This window comes from Pelophylax lessonae, assembly GCF_965119305.1.
Source record: "Pelophylax lessonae genome assembly, chromosome: 6".
NCBI classification, from domain to species: domain Eukaryota; kingdom Metazoa; phylum Chordata; class Amphibia; order Anura; family Ranidae; genus Pelophylax; species Pelophylax lessonae.
Window position 1 is genome coordinate 254,106,142 of NC_138773.1, and position 17,138 is coordinate 254,123,279.

The window sequence follows — 17,138 nt, forward strand, 5'->3', positions numbered from 1 at the left end:
CCTACCAAGGGGTATTAACTTTCAATGATCTATCTAGTTTCACCACTGACATTTGAAAATCAGCCATGGGATATTTAGTGCAGATTGGAATTCTCATAATTCAAAGTAAATAGTGAATTATCTGTACAGCAATATTACTACGTTTTCCATCTTCAAAGTTTCTTAATTATTTGCTATTTTTCTTGGAAAATACAGATTCATCTGAATAGAAAAAGACAAATAATACCTTTTTGTCAATCAAGCTAGTAATGTTTGTATAATTTATTAAAAAGAATTCATCCTTTAGAAAAAACAATTTATATAATGCTTTGTAAATACAAAATGGTGATTTCATTCAAATATTTCACTGAATAAGATGATATAAAATCTTCTTTTGTGCTGTTTTCTGGTCAGCTTGGAATCTCCTGCGGAAAGAAAACAAATAGTAACACTGAAAGATAGGTTCAATCCACTCTCAATAGCCATAACAGTGAGATCTCTGCTTAAAATGGTTCTAAAGGCAGAAGGTGTATTGCCTTAATGCAAAAGTAAAAAACTATGTGTGCAGCTACCCCCCGCCAGCCCCCCTTAAACTTACCTGAGCCTGATCTCAATCCAGCGCTGTGAAGGGAGCAGGAGCTCTTTCCACTCTCTACCTTCTTACAGGGCAGATTTATAATAGTGGAGACATTGGCTCCTGCTGCTGTCAATCAATTCAAATCATGTGACGAGAGAGCGGGTGGGGGGGATCAAGCCAAGCTGTCTGTGTCAAGCCCACCCAAGAGAGATCAAACCCTCATGGAAGCTACCATAGGAAGGGGCTTCCTATGGTGGCACACCAAGAAAGGGAGGAGCCAATAACACCAGTGGGGGACCCGAGAATAGGAGAATAAGGGCTATTTTGTGCAAAACCATTGCACAGAGTAGGTGTATAGCATGTTTATTATTTTTTTTAAATTACCTTTTACAATCGCTTTAAACTCCAAAGTTCATTTACCAGCTACAATTTTTAAAAATGTATTTTATATTATGAAGCATGCATCAGGAAACGTAGCTGGGGTTTTACCACTGAAGTATGAAGAAGATATAACAAACTACTGGTGGCTCAATTCACAAGTATCCATCCATAGCAAAAATATCAGTATGTAGTCGCCAAGGGAGAAGAGACAAGGAATGCTAGAAGAATATGACTTAAGTGACAACTCTCAAACTGCTGGGGCCGCTGACATCACATCCAAGATAGTGGCACCTAGCACTAGTGTCAAGGATTTTGGATGTCTACCCAAGAGAGACTTTTGTGAACCAAAATATGGTATTTTGGTATTTACCAAAATATGGTAAATGCAAATATAATCTTATGAGAAGATTGATGTTGAAATGTATACTCTGGTGATAGAGAGGTCTCCATGCTTAAAGAGTGCCTGTCAAAAAGTACTATATCCCTTACTGTCTTGTTTTAATACTGCTAAGTAGGGAGAAGCATGAGTTTAGGTTTGGACCAAACCTGGAAGCAAGCTGTCAGTCCTGGTAAATCATGGCCCAATCAGCCATAGACAAGGCATTCCCCACCCTGCAGCTGTAGGTAAACACTTGGATGGGGGATGCTCGTGACATCATTGACCTAATATGGCCACATAGCCATATTTGGACAATGTTATTGACCAAATATAGACATGTGGCCATATTAGATCAATGATGTCACAATAAGTCTCGCCCAATTGTGTACATGCAGTTGTAGGATGAGCAATGCCCTGGCTGTAGCAGATCGGGCACGGATTTGGTGGGAGTGACAGCTGAAACCTTTACTCAGGCCAAACCCATGATCATCCCTACTGCTAAGCTACTGATTCAGAACATGTAAAGTATGCAGATTAGGTGTTCTGCTCTCACTTTGATTATACTGATCTGCATACTTGTTCCATACTTTTAATTTTCTGCCTATTAAAATGCTCATGATCAGTTCTTATGCTGGCCAAATTCTACCAAATGAATATCTGAAGTCTTAGTTTGTATTTTTTGGGAATCATGGGGGATACTGGAATGGGGGGGGGGGGGGTTGTTCATTATATATGGAGTTGTAGTTTAGAAGTGTTTTTCTGCACTCTATTTTGACATTATAAACACAATGCAGTATGATACTGTGAAGAGAAATAGCTCACAAAATATACTGTTTATTATGTTCCATAACATCACTGACAACCTAAAGGCATCTTGCAAGCATGTCATTTAAATGATTGGCATTTTTTTTCTTGTTGCTCTCAAAGTTGCATTAAAAGTAGGACCCTCTCCCAACTGCATAGTATTTATAAATGTTTGTTTGCATTGGAACTACTAACCCATTTCAGTGCCCAGTTTGCATACCTTTTTTAAACAATGCTTTGCTTATTAGCCTTGAATATAGGAATAAATAATTATCAAGATTTAGCCTCCCCGAACTTTACCTACTTCTGGACCGGAGGGTTTTACCCCCTTAATGACCAGGCCATTTGTTTTTGAGATACTGCACTACGTTAGTTAAACACAATTGACAATTGCCCAGTTGTGCGATGCTGCACCCAAATAAAAATTGTCCTTTTTTCTCACAAATAGAGCTTTCGTTTGGTGGTATTTGATCACCTCTGCGGTTTTTGCGCTATAAACAAAAAAAGAACAACCTTTCTGAAAAAAAAAATAAAAAACAATATTTTTTACTTTCTGCTATAAAACACAGCCAATAAAAAAAATTTCAAAATCAAATTTTTTTCATCATCTTAGGCCAATATGTATTCTGCCACATATTTTTGGTAAAAAAGATCCCAATAAGTGTATATTGATTGGTTTACACAAAAGTTATCGCCTGTAAAAACTAGGGGATAGATTTATGGCATTTTTTTTTTTTTACTAGCAATGGCGGCAATCAGCGATTTTTAGCGGGACTGCGACATTGCGGCGGATAGATGGGACACCTAACTGACACTTTTGAGGGGACCAGTGACATTACTACAGTAATCAGTACTAAAAATATGCACTGTTACTGTACTAATGAGACTGGTAGAGAAGGGGTTAACTCCAGGGGCGATCAAAGGGTTAACTGTGTCCCTAGGTGGGTGCTTTCTAAGTGTGTGGTGGATGTACTTACTAGATGAACACAGAGATCTGTGTTCCTTAATAGCAAGAACACAGGATCCCTGTGTTCATCTGTGACAGATTGACAGTCTGCCTTGTTTACATAGGCAGACAGAGGCTCTGTCTCTATGGGGAGCGATGTTGGGTGGCCAGCAGACATTGCATCCCCGGACCCGCTAATTGGCTCCCCCTCTGGCCAATCACCGCACGCGCACCCCCACTGGCTATTACACGAAATGAGGTACAGGTACGTCATTTCGTGTAATAGAGCCAACCTGCTGCAGTATATGCGCAGTGGCTGGTCGGCAAGTGGTTAATAGGCTTTGATTTTAAATTCAGATTTTCAGACTTTACACAGGATTCAGTAAACCCTCTGCGAATCAAACTGTGCAATTTTTGGTCATCCCTACAAATTGGCTCAGTTTCAACTGAGCTACCGCACGATTCTAACCAACTGTCATTTTTTTGATACAAGACTACCCATCTTTAGAAACCTAGTACTTTTCAAAGGACCTTTGAGGACCAACACAAGACACAAAACCCACAAAAGCACTGAGATGCACTTCAGAAGGTATAATAGCACCGCTGCTAATTGGTGGTATCAATAAGCAAGGAAGTCCCTGCTGAATAGCAATAATTAATGGGGAGTTTTCCTAATTTCTTGCTACGGCTTTGCCATGTAAACATTGTTTTTTAAGATTAATTAAATGAATGTATTTTCTTTAAGGAAAATAATACAGCTTCAGGCTGTGGCTATGTGAACACATGTCAAGCTTTGGCTGGGACATCTGTGAATATCCTCGGAGATTTCCCAAGTAGTGCCATGTACTTAGATTAGGCCCCAATCCGAGCTTTGATGTTTCACAGTTGTGTTGTGTTAGAAAGACTGTATTGTTCACAGGTTTCAATATGGAAGAGATCAAACTTTGCCCTCTTCAATTTTCAGAGATTTTCTTCTTGTAACCCGAAACTCACCCTTTGCATTTGATGCAGCAATTTTATAGGTTAGGAGACGGCGGAGTTACAGATGCTGTGGCCTAAGGGCAGATATATGTAAAGTGGGCAACACATTTAGTGTGAGAGTGTCTGTGTGCGGTAAACCTTCCTAAGACCTAAGCACTTAACCCTTTCATGACCAGTCTGGTCTATAATACCAATGAATGGGTACAATTTTTCCAGCAGAAAATTTTGATGGTTTTGCACAACTATTTCTGTGTTTGCAAAGACAATATTTATGTTTGATTTGGAATCTGACATTTTAGTCAATTTTGTGTCAGTCGTGGAGAGCGCATAGTGATATCTAACATCAACATTTAGCAGGTCAAATAAATTGGCTTGCACTGAGACAGGGTTTTTTTTTTTTTTTTTTTAAGATAAATGGGTAAAGCAGATCAGTTTAATTAAATTAAATGTATTAATAACTTTTAATTCAAATTTGCAATGAGCAATAGATCCTTATTTTGCTCTGCAGCACAGACAGAAATGGTGATGTGCAGGGAAAAACCTATGGCAACCAATCAGAAATATATTTTTTTGTTAAGTTATTTGGTGAGTTTGAATTACTATACTTTGCTTTGCCTCTTATTAACTACAGTATATTGAAAATGTGCTTATTTTGATGTGATAATCTTTTTTTTTTTATTGGTTGATCTTGTTCATCTTCCTGTAATAGCACAGCAAATTTAAAATAAAAGTTATTAATACATTTCATTTATTTAAACTGATCTGCTTTACCCATTTATTTTAAAATAAAAAAAACATTGAGATGACTATATGTTCCCTAAATAAAGCAGGCAAGAAACACACTATGTGGCTTGGATGTGATACACTTTTTTTTTTCTATTGGTTGAGCATCTTGTTGTTCATCTTCCTGTAATAGCACAGCAAATTTAAATTAAAAGTTATTAATACATTTAATTTAATTAAACTGATCTGCTTTACCCATTTATCTTAAAAAAACAACAACAAAAAAAAAAACATTGAGATAACTATATATTCCATATATAAAGCAGGCAAGAAACACACTATGTAGCTTGGATGTGATAAACTTTTTTTCTTGTTTTTTTTTTTTGGTTGAGTATCTTGTTGTTCATCTTCCTGTAATAGCACAGCAAATTTAAATTAAAAGTTATTAATACATTTAATTTAATTAAACTGATCTGCTTTACCCATTTATCTTAAAAAAAAAAAACAAAAAAACATTGAGATAACTATATGTTTCATATATAAAGCAGCCAAGAAACACACTATGTAGCTTGAAAGTGATAAACTTTTTTTTTTTGTTGAGTATCTTGTTGTTCATCTTCCTGTAATAGCGCAGCAAATTTAAATTAAAAGTTATTATTACATTTAATTTAATCAAACTGATCTGCTTTACCTTTAACATTGAGATGACTATATGTTGCATAAATAAAGCAGGCAAGAAACACACTAGGTGGCTTTACATCTAAACTCTGCAGACAATCCTCATGTGTGGTCAGTAACAAAAAAGGCAAGTGTGAGAAGCCGCATATGGTCAGCAGGTTTAAAGAGCAGAATAGTCCTGGAAGCTTATTAAGATTCACAAAGCTAACGCAAACATTCTCTCCAGCCTCTGAGCCTGGCTCAATCTGTCTGTGTAACGTGAGATGCACTGTACCCATTTTATGATTCGTTTTGAAGGCATATGGCCAGTAAGCAATGTAATTGTAGTTCTGTATCAATAAAACTCTGCCCAGTAGGCAGTCAACCAAACAGAGATGACCGAGACAACACTGCAAAATGGAGCCCTTTGATGAGCTAGTGACAATCTCTAGCAAAACACCTGGTGCAAATAAGATAGAAAAAAAACATTTGCTCGGAGCAAGAAAGAGTATAATGCAAGTAATCAATTGGTGCTAATACATCCACAGATGCCACAGGTGATCCGATCCCTATAGGCCAAGTGTCCTACACCTTGCAGGATTTGTCCTAACTTTTCAAATTCAACAGAAAATATAAACATCTTATTTCTGCATTACATATTACATCTATATAATTTACTAATAATCTAGACAATCATAAATATATAAACATATATATATATATATATATATATATATAAAGATATATATCTTTTTATATATATATATATATATATATATATATATATATACAGTATATATATAAAAATGTATATATATAAATACACACACAATGTTTTTAAACAAAAACAAAGAGGATACAGATAGCATCATTTTATTGCTCATTAGGTTTAGTTATGATACCTGTATTACAACAGAATAAAATTACACTCTCCGTGCGTCAACTCACTTCTTTTTTTTTATTTTAGTGATGTCTGGGGACCAAAATACTGCTTGGGGTGTACCAGAGGAGGTACTGAATATGTTTCTTACCCAGGTATATACTTTAAAGCATAACCCCAATCCAACTTGTTTTCAGCTTTCAATAGACGTGAGAAAAGGTACTTTTGTAAAATTTGTATTGCCCTCTGTGACATTGTTGAGCAAATGTTATCTCATATCCTGTCCTTGGAAGATAAGACAATAAAATTACTTCTGCCCGTAATACTAGTGTAAAGCCTAGTACACACTGGTAGATTTTTTCATACAACCTGAACAAAAAAAAAACTGACAACTCAGGAGGAGCCACTGTACTAACTACCTGACGTTAGTACAGCGATCTCCCATGCTGTTCTATTGTGTTCTGACAGGGGGACGCCGCCCTCCCCCCCACCTTAACACTCCATTTAGTGGCTGAGAGTGAGAGTCAGGAGCCGATCGACTGACCTTTTTGGGTCATGCCCCATCAACAGAAGCCAACTTCTGTTGGACCGAATGTGGGAATATGGTACACACGGGCTGAATGTCGACCGTTTTTTAATTAACCTAGCCAATGCAGCTTGACATTGGACCCCCGTGTACTGGACTTAAGTCTCAAGGTAATTTATAGCTCCTTTTTCCAATGGATTAATTGTCTTGTTAAAGTATGTTCACATTGTCAAAGTACTTTCAGAAAGCCCTATTCTGGCTAAACTAGAAATGTATGGCTAAGTAAAATAAAATACTTGCAGTACATCTCTTTAACTTCCTGTAGTGAGCTGACAGCTCTGCATTTGCTGCACTAAAATTGCAAGCGGTCTTGTCTTCCTTGCCTGAGTTGTTCTCTTTTGGACTACAGAACACCTCCCAGAACACTGTAGCACAGTGTACCTGCGGTCTACGTGCGGTTTATTCACCCTTTTACCCAATCTTCTATTATGTTTTGCATTTTTAGTACACATTGTCATTTTTATTGTTTTTTACTTGTAATGGCGGCGATCTGAGATTTTTTTGTGGGACTGTGACATTGCGACAGACAGATCAGACCCCTGACTGACATTTTGTACTCTTTTGGAGGGACCAGTGACATTACTACAGTAATCAGTGCTAAAAATATGCACTGTTACTGTAATAATGACACTGGCAGGGAAGGGGTTAACAGTGTGGGTGATCAAGGGGTTAAATGTGAGCCTAGGGGAGTGATTCTAACTGTGGGGGGGGGGGCATGGCTTGTGAAATGACCATAGAGACCTGTGATCCTATATAGAAGGATCACAGGGGCTCTATGATCATTCCAGGGAGAACGGTCAGCTTTGCTTACAACAGCTGACCGTTCTCTCTCAGCGGGGAACGATCGCGGGTGTCAGGCGGCAATCAGAGCCGCCTGCCCACTGCATCAGCTTCCCCGCTGACAAGTGGGGGTGGGAGCGCGCCGCTGATGGCACGCGCTCGCCCCCTAGTCTCCTGCACGCGACCGACGTATAGCTACGTCGGTTTGCCAAGGAGCGGCTGCCTGCCGCAGTGTAACTGCGGCGGGCGGTTGTAAAACGGTTAACTTCTCTAGTAAATTAGCCTCCAACTGTTGTCAGACCAAACATGACGTTAAGAGCTCACTGTATTTCGGGCATATCAATAGATATTTTTCTGTGTAGAGACAAAAGATGGGGAAAAGTTTTTGCCTAGGCATACACTTTAAAGATGCAACACATTGGGGTTGATTTACTAAAACTGGATAGTGCATAATGCAGCTGTGCATGGTAGCCAATCAGCTTCTAACTTCAACTTGTTTAATTAGGCTTTGACAATTAAACCTGTAAGCTGATTGGTTTCTATCCAGAGCCACACCAGAGTTTGCACTCTCTAGTTTTAGTAAATCAAACTCATTATGCTTTAAACTGTCAAAACTGTGTAGCAGAGTAAAAAATGATTCATGTACTTTAATGTAGAGTGTACATATCTATATATATACATTATTGAGCTATATACAGTCTTTAGTTTTATTTATTTTATAGCCCCAATGCCAAAGTGCTATTTCTCTTGCAATTCAGTGTGCTGTCATTGTAGGGCCAAGGATATGGCTCTTTAAAGAATATACATGAGCGTTTAATGTCATATTAGCCAATATGAAGATTCATTTATACCAGACGTATATATAATATTATTATTCACGTGTTTAAAAAGTTTCGTAAATAAAAATGTAAGCAGGATTACTAAACAGAATCACTGTTACTACTAAAAGGCTTCCTCAAATGCTCATTGACACAAAGTAAGACTGACAGGCAAATGAGCTCTATTAAATCCCCATTGAGTTCCTACGATTATTATCTATTGTGCTCCCCCAGGCAATAAGTCCTTGTTCACCTTAAGCGACTGTTTCCTTCCTGTTACCCCAACAATCACGCCTCCAGCCTCTGGGCTTCTCCAAACAGCTTTCATCTTGCCTCATTTGACTAACTGTGATTGACAGACTTCCTAAAGACCCATGTTTGAGCCTCCCAGTCCGCCCAACCTTTATAAGAAGAAAAAGTGTCTTACAATGAAAGGGGTTATAGATTACATTCAATGAGTTGTTCTCGTGTATACAGAACCATGTGCTGTCACTAAGCTACAAAGCCAAGGCTGAATACAGAGTTGACGGTCTTCTCTAATTTCCAGGGAAGCTCAGGCCCTTATGATTGTTCAGCTTCACAGAAAGGTTCTTTGAAAACTGACACAATGAAGAAGGAATGTGTTGCCCTTGGAAACAACCACCGCAAGTGTTACTAAAAAGGAATCTGTGCCCAGATTGCATGTTAATATATTTACATATCCTGAATAAAAGCACTTTAAAATTAGCCATCATTTAGTTCTGTAGCGATAGGCATTATGGAGAAAATCATCTTCAAAATTCACTGGACAGGCACTGAAATCTCAGCTTCTAACTTCAGCATTTTCCATTTACTTTCTATACAGAGTAGAATCTTGGTAGCCTTCTAATGTAGACAAATGCCAAGTGCTTGTATGTTGCAATGCATAAGGCTCCATTCACACTTGTACGACTCCAAAGTTGTGCCGACTTTGGAGTGCAACTTTGACGCAACCTTGGATGGGTGCAACTTGGATATGACTTTGGCTTTGACCAGTGATAATGGACAATTGTTGCACACAAGTTGCATTGTATAACATTCAGGTACCACTTTCATGTAACTTCTGAGGGTTAACATTGAAGTCTATGGTCCTCAAGTTTTTATTTATGGACTCTCTTCAGATTTGGTAGTAATTTCTTTTGCATTTGCGCGCTATTCTTTTTTAATATACATGTCTTTTGGTTCATAGCTGCAGCAGCTTTGGAAATACATGGGTATGCTCCCCCAAATTTTTTGCCTGTTTATTATGTATTCGGTCTGACCAGACTATCGAGGTTGAGCAGCCCTCCCCACCCCCCACACACACCTGTACTCAATCAGTGTCCACCATCAAGTGGATATAGGAGGAGTCCCCTGTAGTGCATTTGCACATCTTCCCCAGCAAGGAGTGTTATCTCCAAGGGTTAGAAAGGCTGGATTCATCTCTTTTTCATGGATAGTGTAGGACCCACTGATAATGGGGTACTTTGACGCAGTAGTGGGCTTGAGCACGATATGGCCATATGGTGGGACCAAACCCCCATTTTTATTTATGGACTCTCTTCAGATTTGGTAGTAATTTCTTTTGCATTTGCGCGCTATTCTTTTTTAATATACATGTCTTTTGGTTCATAGCTGCAGCAGCTTTGGAAATACATGGGTATGCTCCCCCAAATTTTTTGCCTGTTTATTATGTATTCGGTCTGACCAGACTATCGAGGTTGAGCAGCCCTCCCCACCCCCCACACACACCTGTACTCAATCAGTGTCCACCATCAAGTGGATATAGGAGGAGTCCCCTGTAGTGCATTTGCACATCTTCCCCAGCAAGGAGTGTTATCTCCAAGGGTTAGAAAGGCTGGATTCATCTCTTTTTCATGGATAGTGTAGGAGGACCCACTGATAATGGGGTACTTTGACGCAGTAGTGGGCTTGAGCACGATATGGCCATATGGTGGGACCAAACCCCCATTTTTATTTATGGACTCTCTTCAGATTTGGTAGTAATTTCTTTTGCATTTGCGCGCTATTCTTTTTTAATATACATGTCTTTTGGTTCATAGCTGCAGCAGCTTTGGAAATACATGGGTATGCTCCCCCAAATTTTTTGCCTGTTTATTATGTATTCGGTCTGACCAGACTATTGGGGTTGAGCAGCCCTCCCCACCCCCCACACACACCTGTACTCAATCAGTGCCCACCATCAAGTGGATATAGGAGGAGTCCCCTGTAGTGCATTTGCACATCTTCCCCAGCAAGGAGTGTTATCTCCAAGGGTTAGAAAGGCTGGATTCATCTCTTTTTCATGGATAGTGTAGGACCCACTGATAATGGGGTACTTTGACGCAGTAGTGGGCTTGAGCACGATATGGCCATATGGTGGGACCAAACCCCCATTTTTATTTATGGACTCTCTTCAGATTTGGTAGTAATTTCTTTTGCATTTGCGCGCTATTCTTTTTTAATATACATGTCTTTTGGTTCATAGCTGCAGCAGCTTTGGAAATACATGGGTATGCTCCCCCAAATTTTTTGCCTGTTTATTATGTATTCGGTCTGACCAGACTATCGAGGTTGAGCAGCCCTCCCCACCCCCCACACACACCTGTACTCAATCAGTGTCCACCATCAAGTGGATATAGGAGGAGTCCCCTGTAGTGCATTTGCACATCTTCCCCAGCAAGGAGTGTTATCTCCAAGGGTTAGAAAGGCTGGATTCATCTCTTTTTCATGGATAGTGTAGGACCCACTGATAATGGGGTACTTTGACGCAGTAGTGGGCTTGAGCACGATATGGCCATATGGTGGGACCAAACCCCCATTTTTATTTATGGACTCTCTTCAGATTTGGTAGTAATTTCTTTTGCATTTGCGCGCTATTCTTTTTTAATATACATGTCTTTTGGTTCACAGCTGCAGCAGCTTTGGAAATACATGGGTATGCTCCCCCAAATTTTTTGCCTGTTTATTATGTATTCGGTCTGACCAGACTATCGGGGTTGAGCAGCCCTCCCCACCCCCCACACACACCTGTACTCAATCAGTGTCCACCATCAAGTGGATATAGGAGGAGTCCCCTGTAGTGCATTTGCACATCTTCCCCAGCAAGGAGTGTTATCTCCAAGGGTTAGAAAGGCTGGATTCATCTCTTTTTCATGGATAGTGTAGGACCCACTGATAATGGGGTACTTTGACGCAGTAGTGGGCTTGAGCACGATATAGCCATATGGTGGGACCAAACCCCCATTTTTATTTATGGACTCTCTTCAGATTTGGTAGTAATTTCTTTTGCATTTGCGCGCTATTCTTTTTTAATATACATGTCTTTTGGTTCATAGCTGCAGCAGCTTTGGAAATACATGGGTATGCTCCCCCAAATTTTTTGCCTGTTTATTATGTATTCGGTCTGACCAGACTATCGAGGTTGAGCAGCCCTCCCCACCGCCCACACACACCTGTACTCAATCAGTGCCCACCATCAAGTGGATATAGGAGGAGTCCCCTGTAGTGCATTTGCACATCTTCCCCAGCAAGGAGTGTTATCTCCAAGGGTTAGAAAGGCTGGATTCATCTCTTTTTCATGGATAGTGTAGGACCCACTGATAATGGGGTACTTTGACGCAGTAGTGGGCTTGAGCACGATATGGCCATATGGTGGGACCAAACCCCCATTTTTATTTATGGACTCTCTTCAGATTTGGTAGTAATTTCTTTTGCATTTGCGCGCTATTCTTTTTTAATATACATGTCTTTTGGTTCATAGCTGCAGCAGCTTTGGAAATACATGGGTATGCTCCCCCAAATTTTTTGCCTGTTTATTATGTATTCGGTCTGACCAGACTATCGAGGTTGAGCAGCCCTCCCCACCCCCTACACACACCTGTACTCAATCAGTGCCCACCATCAAGTGGATATAGGAGGAGTCCCCTGTAGTGCATTTGCACATCTTCCCCAGCAAGGAGTGTTATCTCCAAGGGTTAGAAAGGCTGGATTCATCTCTTTTTCATGGATAGTGTAGGACCCACTGATAATGGGGTACTTTGACGCAGTAGTGGGCTTGAGCACGATATGGCCATATGGTGGGACCAAACCCCCATTTTTATTTATGGACTCTCTTCAGATTTGGTAGTAATTTCTTTTGCATTTGCGCGCTATTCTTTTTTAATATAATGGTCCTCAATTTGCATGAAAGTCGGACCACAGTAGTGCATTAAGTACTCTGAAGTTACTGCAACTATAAGTTGCGCATATATGAATAGTTATCATTGGAAAACATGGGGAATGTCTTGTCATGCAACTTTGATGTCCAAAGTTGCTTGACAAGTGGCACAAGACAAGACGCAGACGCAGAAGACAAATTCACAAGTATTGTCTATGCTTTCCCGGAAGGGCTGCACTTATATATTGCACTTTCCCTGAAGCTTAACCTTTCCTAATACTCCACAAACCTGTGTAGAGATGGCCATCTTGGTAGAGACAGGTCTTTGGTTTCTTGTGCCTGAGACTCCAGCAAGAAGAACAGTGAGCAGCACAGTAGTGACTTCACAAATCTTGCTCCAAATTTACTGAGACTAGCAGTAAGAGGCAGCAGTGCCTGGTTAGATCACATACTGTAGATATACAGCTGTAGGCACACGAGAGTCTGGGTATTCCAAAATACCAGAAAGTGCACTACTGAGTTTCAGGAGGAATTCAAGACAAAATGTAAATTTTAGGGTACTGCTTAGGCACAATTACCATGTTCTCTACAGGATGTCAAATCTTCTCATTTTTGCAACTCCTCATTTTTGGCTGAACCATTTTTCAGCAGCTTGCAGACAAGTAATATATTGTAGTTTTATACATATTTTTGTAATGTATTTATTGTAGTCAGGACTTAGAAATAAATAAAAACATAAATATTGTTTAAAGCCAGGTATATATGAGCTGTAACCTCCTTTCTCAAGCTTACCATCATATCTTAACTGATACAAAGCCTTTTGTTTTCAGAACTCAGAATCAGGCTTTAATATAGTGACTCATACCTTGTCAGACAGCACATTACCAGGTTTAATTCAGACAAAATCAGAAAAGGGAGCTGCAAAGCAAGCAGCCTCTGTTGTGATTTTATAACCTATAGTGCTTAGGGAATCCTTTATCAAGTACAGTATTATATGCTAGATTTTGTTTCTTTCTTTCAAGAAAAATCTAGACTAAGAACATATTGCAGCTCTACAGATAAACACAAATCTTAAGGAAAGGGATAGAAATAATAAAAATAAATAAGAGAGTTATTTTCTGTACAGTATATGAGTGTATGCCTGAAAATCATCCCTTGAAAATTTAGTTTACTAAAGCCAGGCATGCATTTATATATTTGCCTATGTTGATCTAAAATACTCACATGCACAGGGGACCATGGATTTCTAAAAAAAAAACTTTTTTACAATCTTTCAATGAAATGGTAAAGTTGGATTGTTTGAAAAAAATACTCTGTTGCTATACATGAAATTTAAAGCAAGCCATGCCTGTAAAAAAGGACAGTACATTCCGATTTTTTTCTGCTGCCCTTGTGTTCTAACTCCACTCCAATGTAGAGACATTTTCTGCTGAAGTCCACACAGAAAAAAAGACACTTATGGGAGCGCTTAATTGCAGAGACACAACCAGCGCAGCTTCCTGTATTTGGAACATAATGGCCTTTAATGATGGATAAGAGCCTTGGCTTTGCAAAAAACAGCCATCCTAATGGGTTCAGTTTAAATCGTTTAATGTTTCTTATATTTGATATGTTTTGTCATTACTACACATCTAAATTGCTTTTCCGACATACAGATTATAGTAAATTTTGATTAAAGAGTCATTTTTGTATACAAAATTGTGAATGTGACCATGTGTGTTAATATTTAATTATTTTGATACATTTATTTTTGTATGAATTTGTAAATATCAGACCCTCTGCAAGCATCTTACCTGTCTGGCGTGCACCCTTAAGCAGAGCCAAACTCCTGGAGAGGACCACCTAGTAGCTATGGAAAGGCCTCCTGCTTCAACAAATCCTTTCCTGGATCGGACCCTCACTTGATCTGTTGCCAATATCTTTTATAAGAACTTTTTCCTTGTTATGTTACTATCTTTTTGGCTGCTATTGGACTTGACATCATCATCCAATAATTTTTGCTTGCATCCAACAGGCTGTACCTTGACAACCTGCGGTTTCCTCAAACGACCCAGACACCACCATTCCTAACCCGGAGGCTTCTTATTAGCCTCATCATTCACTGGAAGAACCTGAGATGGGTCTGGGACACCCAAATCTTACAGATTAAAGGACTCTAAGTATCCCCTTCCCAGTAACTAGACAGAGACCACTTTCATGGGTCACTGCTGCAGTTCTGGACTGGCCTTGGTCTTTTAGTTAGTTAGATCCAACCTCCACGGGCATCCTCCTCTAGTAGGATAATGTTCTTATTAATGATAGGATTGTATTTTTTAATGATGGATATCCTGTTCAGCTGAGCCCGGTTGTGGTAGCTGTGTCCCAACCTCCCCTCCCATTTGATTTCGATCTCTCCATATGATGCCGGGACTGAACTCAAACTTGGTGTTAGGTCTTGAGCCAGCACTGGCACTAACTGAAATTTGGGGGTTTACCCTGAACCTAAAGTGATTGTAAAGTATAACAAACATTATACTTACCTGCTCTGTGTAGTTGGTTTTGCACAGAGTGGCCCGGATCCTCCTCTTCTCAGGCCCCTCTTCTGTGCTCCTGGCTCCTCCCTCCTGTTGAGTGCCCCCACAGCATTCAGCTTGCTGTGGGGGCACCTGAGTCGAGTCACAGCTCCCTGTGTCCATTCAGACACGAAGTCAAGGCCCAGGCCCCCCCCATCTTTCCTGATTGTTTTACTGACCTTGATTGACACCGGTGGGAGCCAATCACACTGCGCTACTGTCTCAGCCAATGAGGGGGGGAGTCCCAGACAGCTGAGAAACTCTTGCAACATTGTTGGATAGAGATGGGCTCAGGTAAGTATTAGGGAGGCTGAGGGGGGCTGCTGCACACAGAAGATTTTTTTTCATCATAGAATGCATTAAGATAAAAAATCTTCTGCCTTTACAACTCCTTTAACGTTTACCATGATGTTGTTAAAGTTATCATATCTCGCCTGAATTTTGCTGTCCTCGCAGGACTTTCCTTACCTGGACCCACTTCTGCCTCCCTTTCTTCTTACTGTCCTGCCCTTTCTCCAGACTCTTTTCCCTCTCCACCTTGCTCTCGCTGACCCAGCTCCCAGGCTACTCACAAGCTATACAACATTGGAGAACCTAGTTGCCCCTGTCTCACTGGTTGGTAAGTGACAGGCTTTTTGTTCTTGTGTGCCATGGCCGATTCATCCACCAGACACTCTCTTAAGCTTCTCATTTATGATGTTCAGGGGCCAAATTCGATCATTAAGAGGCATAAAGCCTTTTAACATTTTCAATTATTGAAGGCAGATGTGCTCATCCTCCAGGAAACACACTTTCCTCCTTCCTACAACCCAAAATTTTACAAATAATACCCAAGCCTATCTGGCTACAACCTTGAAAACAGAATTGGGGGAGCGATCTGTGTCTTCTTTTCCTTGTTCAAACTCATTTGCAACCCTGAGGGGTGGTACATTCTACTTACAGGTTACCTAGAGGGGTCATTGGTTACTTTAATCTCTTTCTATGGCCCAAACATATTACAACTGCCCTTTTTTCAGACATTGCTGCTCAAAGTGTTTCTGGAGGATGATAGAGTCGCTCTTCTTGGCGGGGACTCCAATGTAACCCTGGACTCAATTCTTGATAAAACTTAGAGACCATTGGCTCAACACAGACATCTACCTAAGATAGATACCAAACTGGCCAAAATGCTATTCTAGCACGCCCTAGTAAATATTTAGAGAGAGTTAAACCCATCCAGGAAAGATAACACATTTTTCTCCCTACCTATTCGCGTATTGATAATTTTGTCATGCCCTCAACCAGCGTTGCATTGTTCCGGTCTAACAGGATAGTAGACATGGCCTGGTTGGACCACTTAGCCCTTGAGACAATTTGTCACTCCCTCAACTGCCCATCCCCTTGGAGGTTGAATAACTCCCTCCTTAGTAATCTTTTAGTATGTTTTGGCATTAAACAGCATATTAAGGAGTTTTTTTTTGCACAAAACAACCCTTCTGACACTTCAACACTTTCCCTGTGACCAACTGGGCAGCCCATAAGACCACAGTTAGGGGATATCTGATTCAAATTGCAGCCCAATTGAAAAATTCTTCTGAAGCTGTTATCCACCAAAAAGAGAGCAAGTGTCCAACTTAGTGGACATGCATAACCAAAACCTGGACATGAATCTTAGAGATAAGGTAAACCCCGCCAGATTGAAACTTAACTTATGTTTGAAAATAAAAGCAGAAAAGAGCCTCTACTGGATTTGAGCAAGATTATATACACAATCATATCGTCCAGGCACATTGCTAGCATATAAAATCCCCAACGCCCCCATGACTAAGCCCCGTGGGCAGAGTAAAACACGTTTGGGGTGTGTACTGGTTAGAGCCTGGGCTGCGGCTGTCTTACACATTCCTATGAGGTTTTGCAGAGATGTGCGACTTCCAGGACTCTTTCCTTTTCTATAAGGCCT

General features: G+C 40.1%; 1 protein-coding gene across 1 annotated transcript in view; it reads right to left on the bottom strand.

Moving 5' to 3' along the window:
* Positions 1-306: 306 nt before the first annotated feature.
* Positions 307-17,138, bottom strand: part of MYO3B (myosin IIIB) — a 597,729-nt gene continuing 580,897 nt past the window's right edge. Inside the window, exon 36 of the mRNA XM_082260313.1 lies at positions 307-404. The gene's annotated coding sequence lies outside the window, so the exon portion shown is untranslated. The remainder of the gene's footprint in view (positions 405-17,138) is intronic.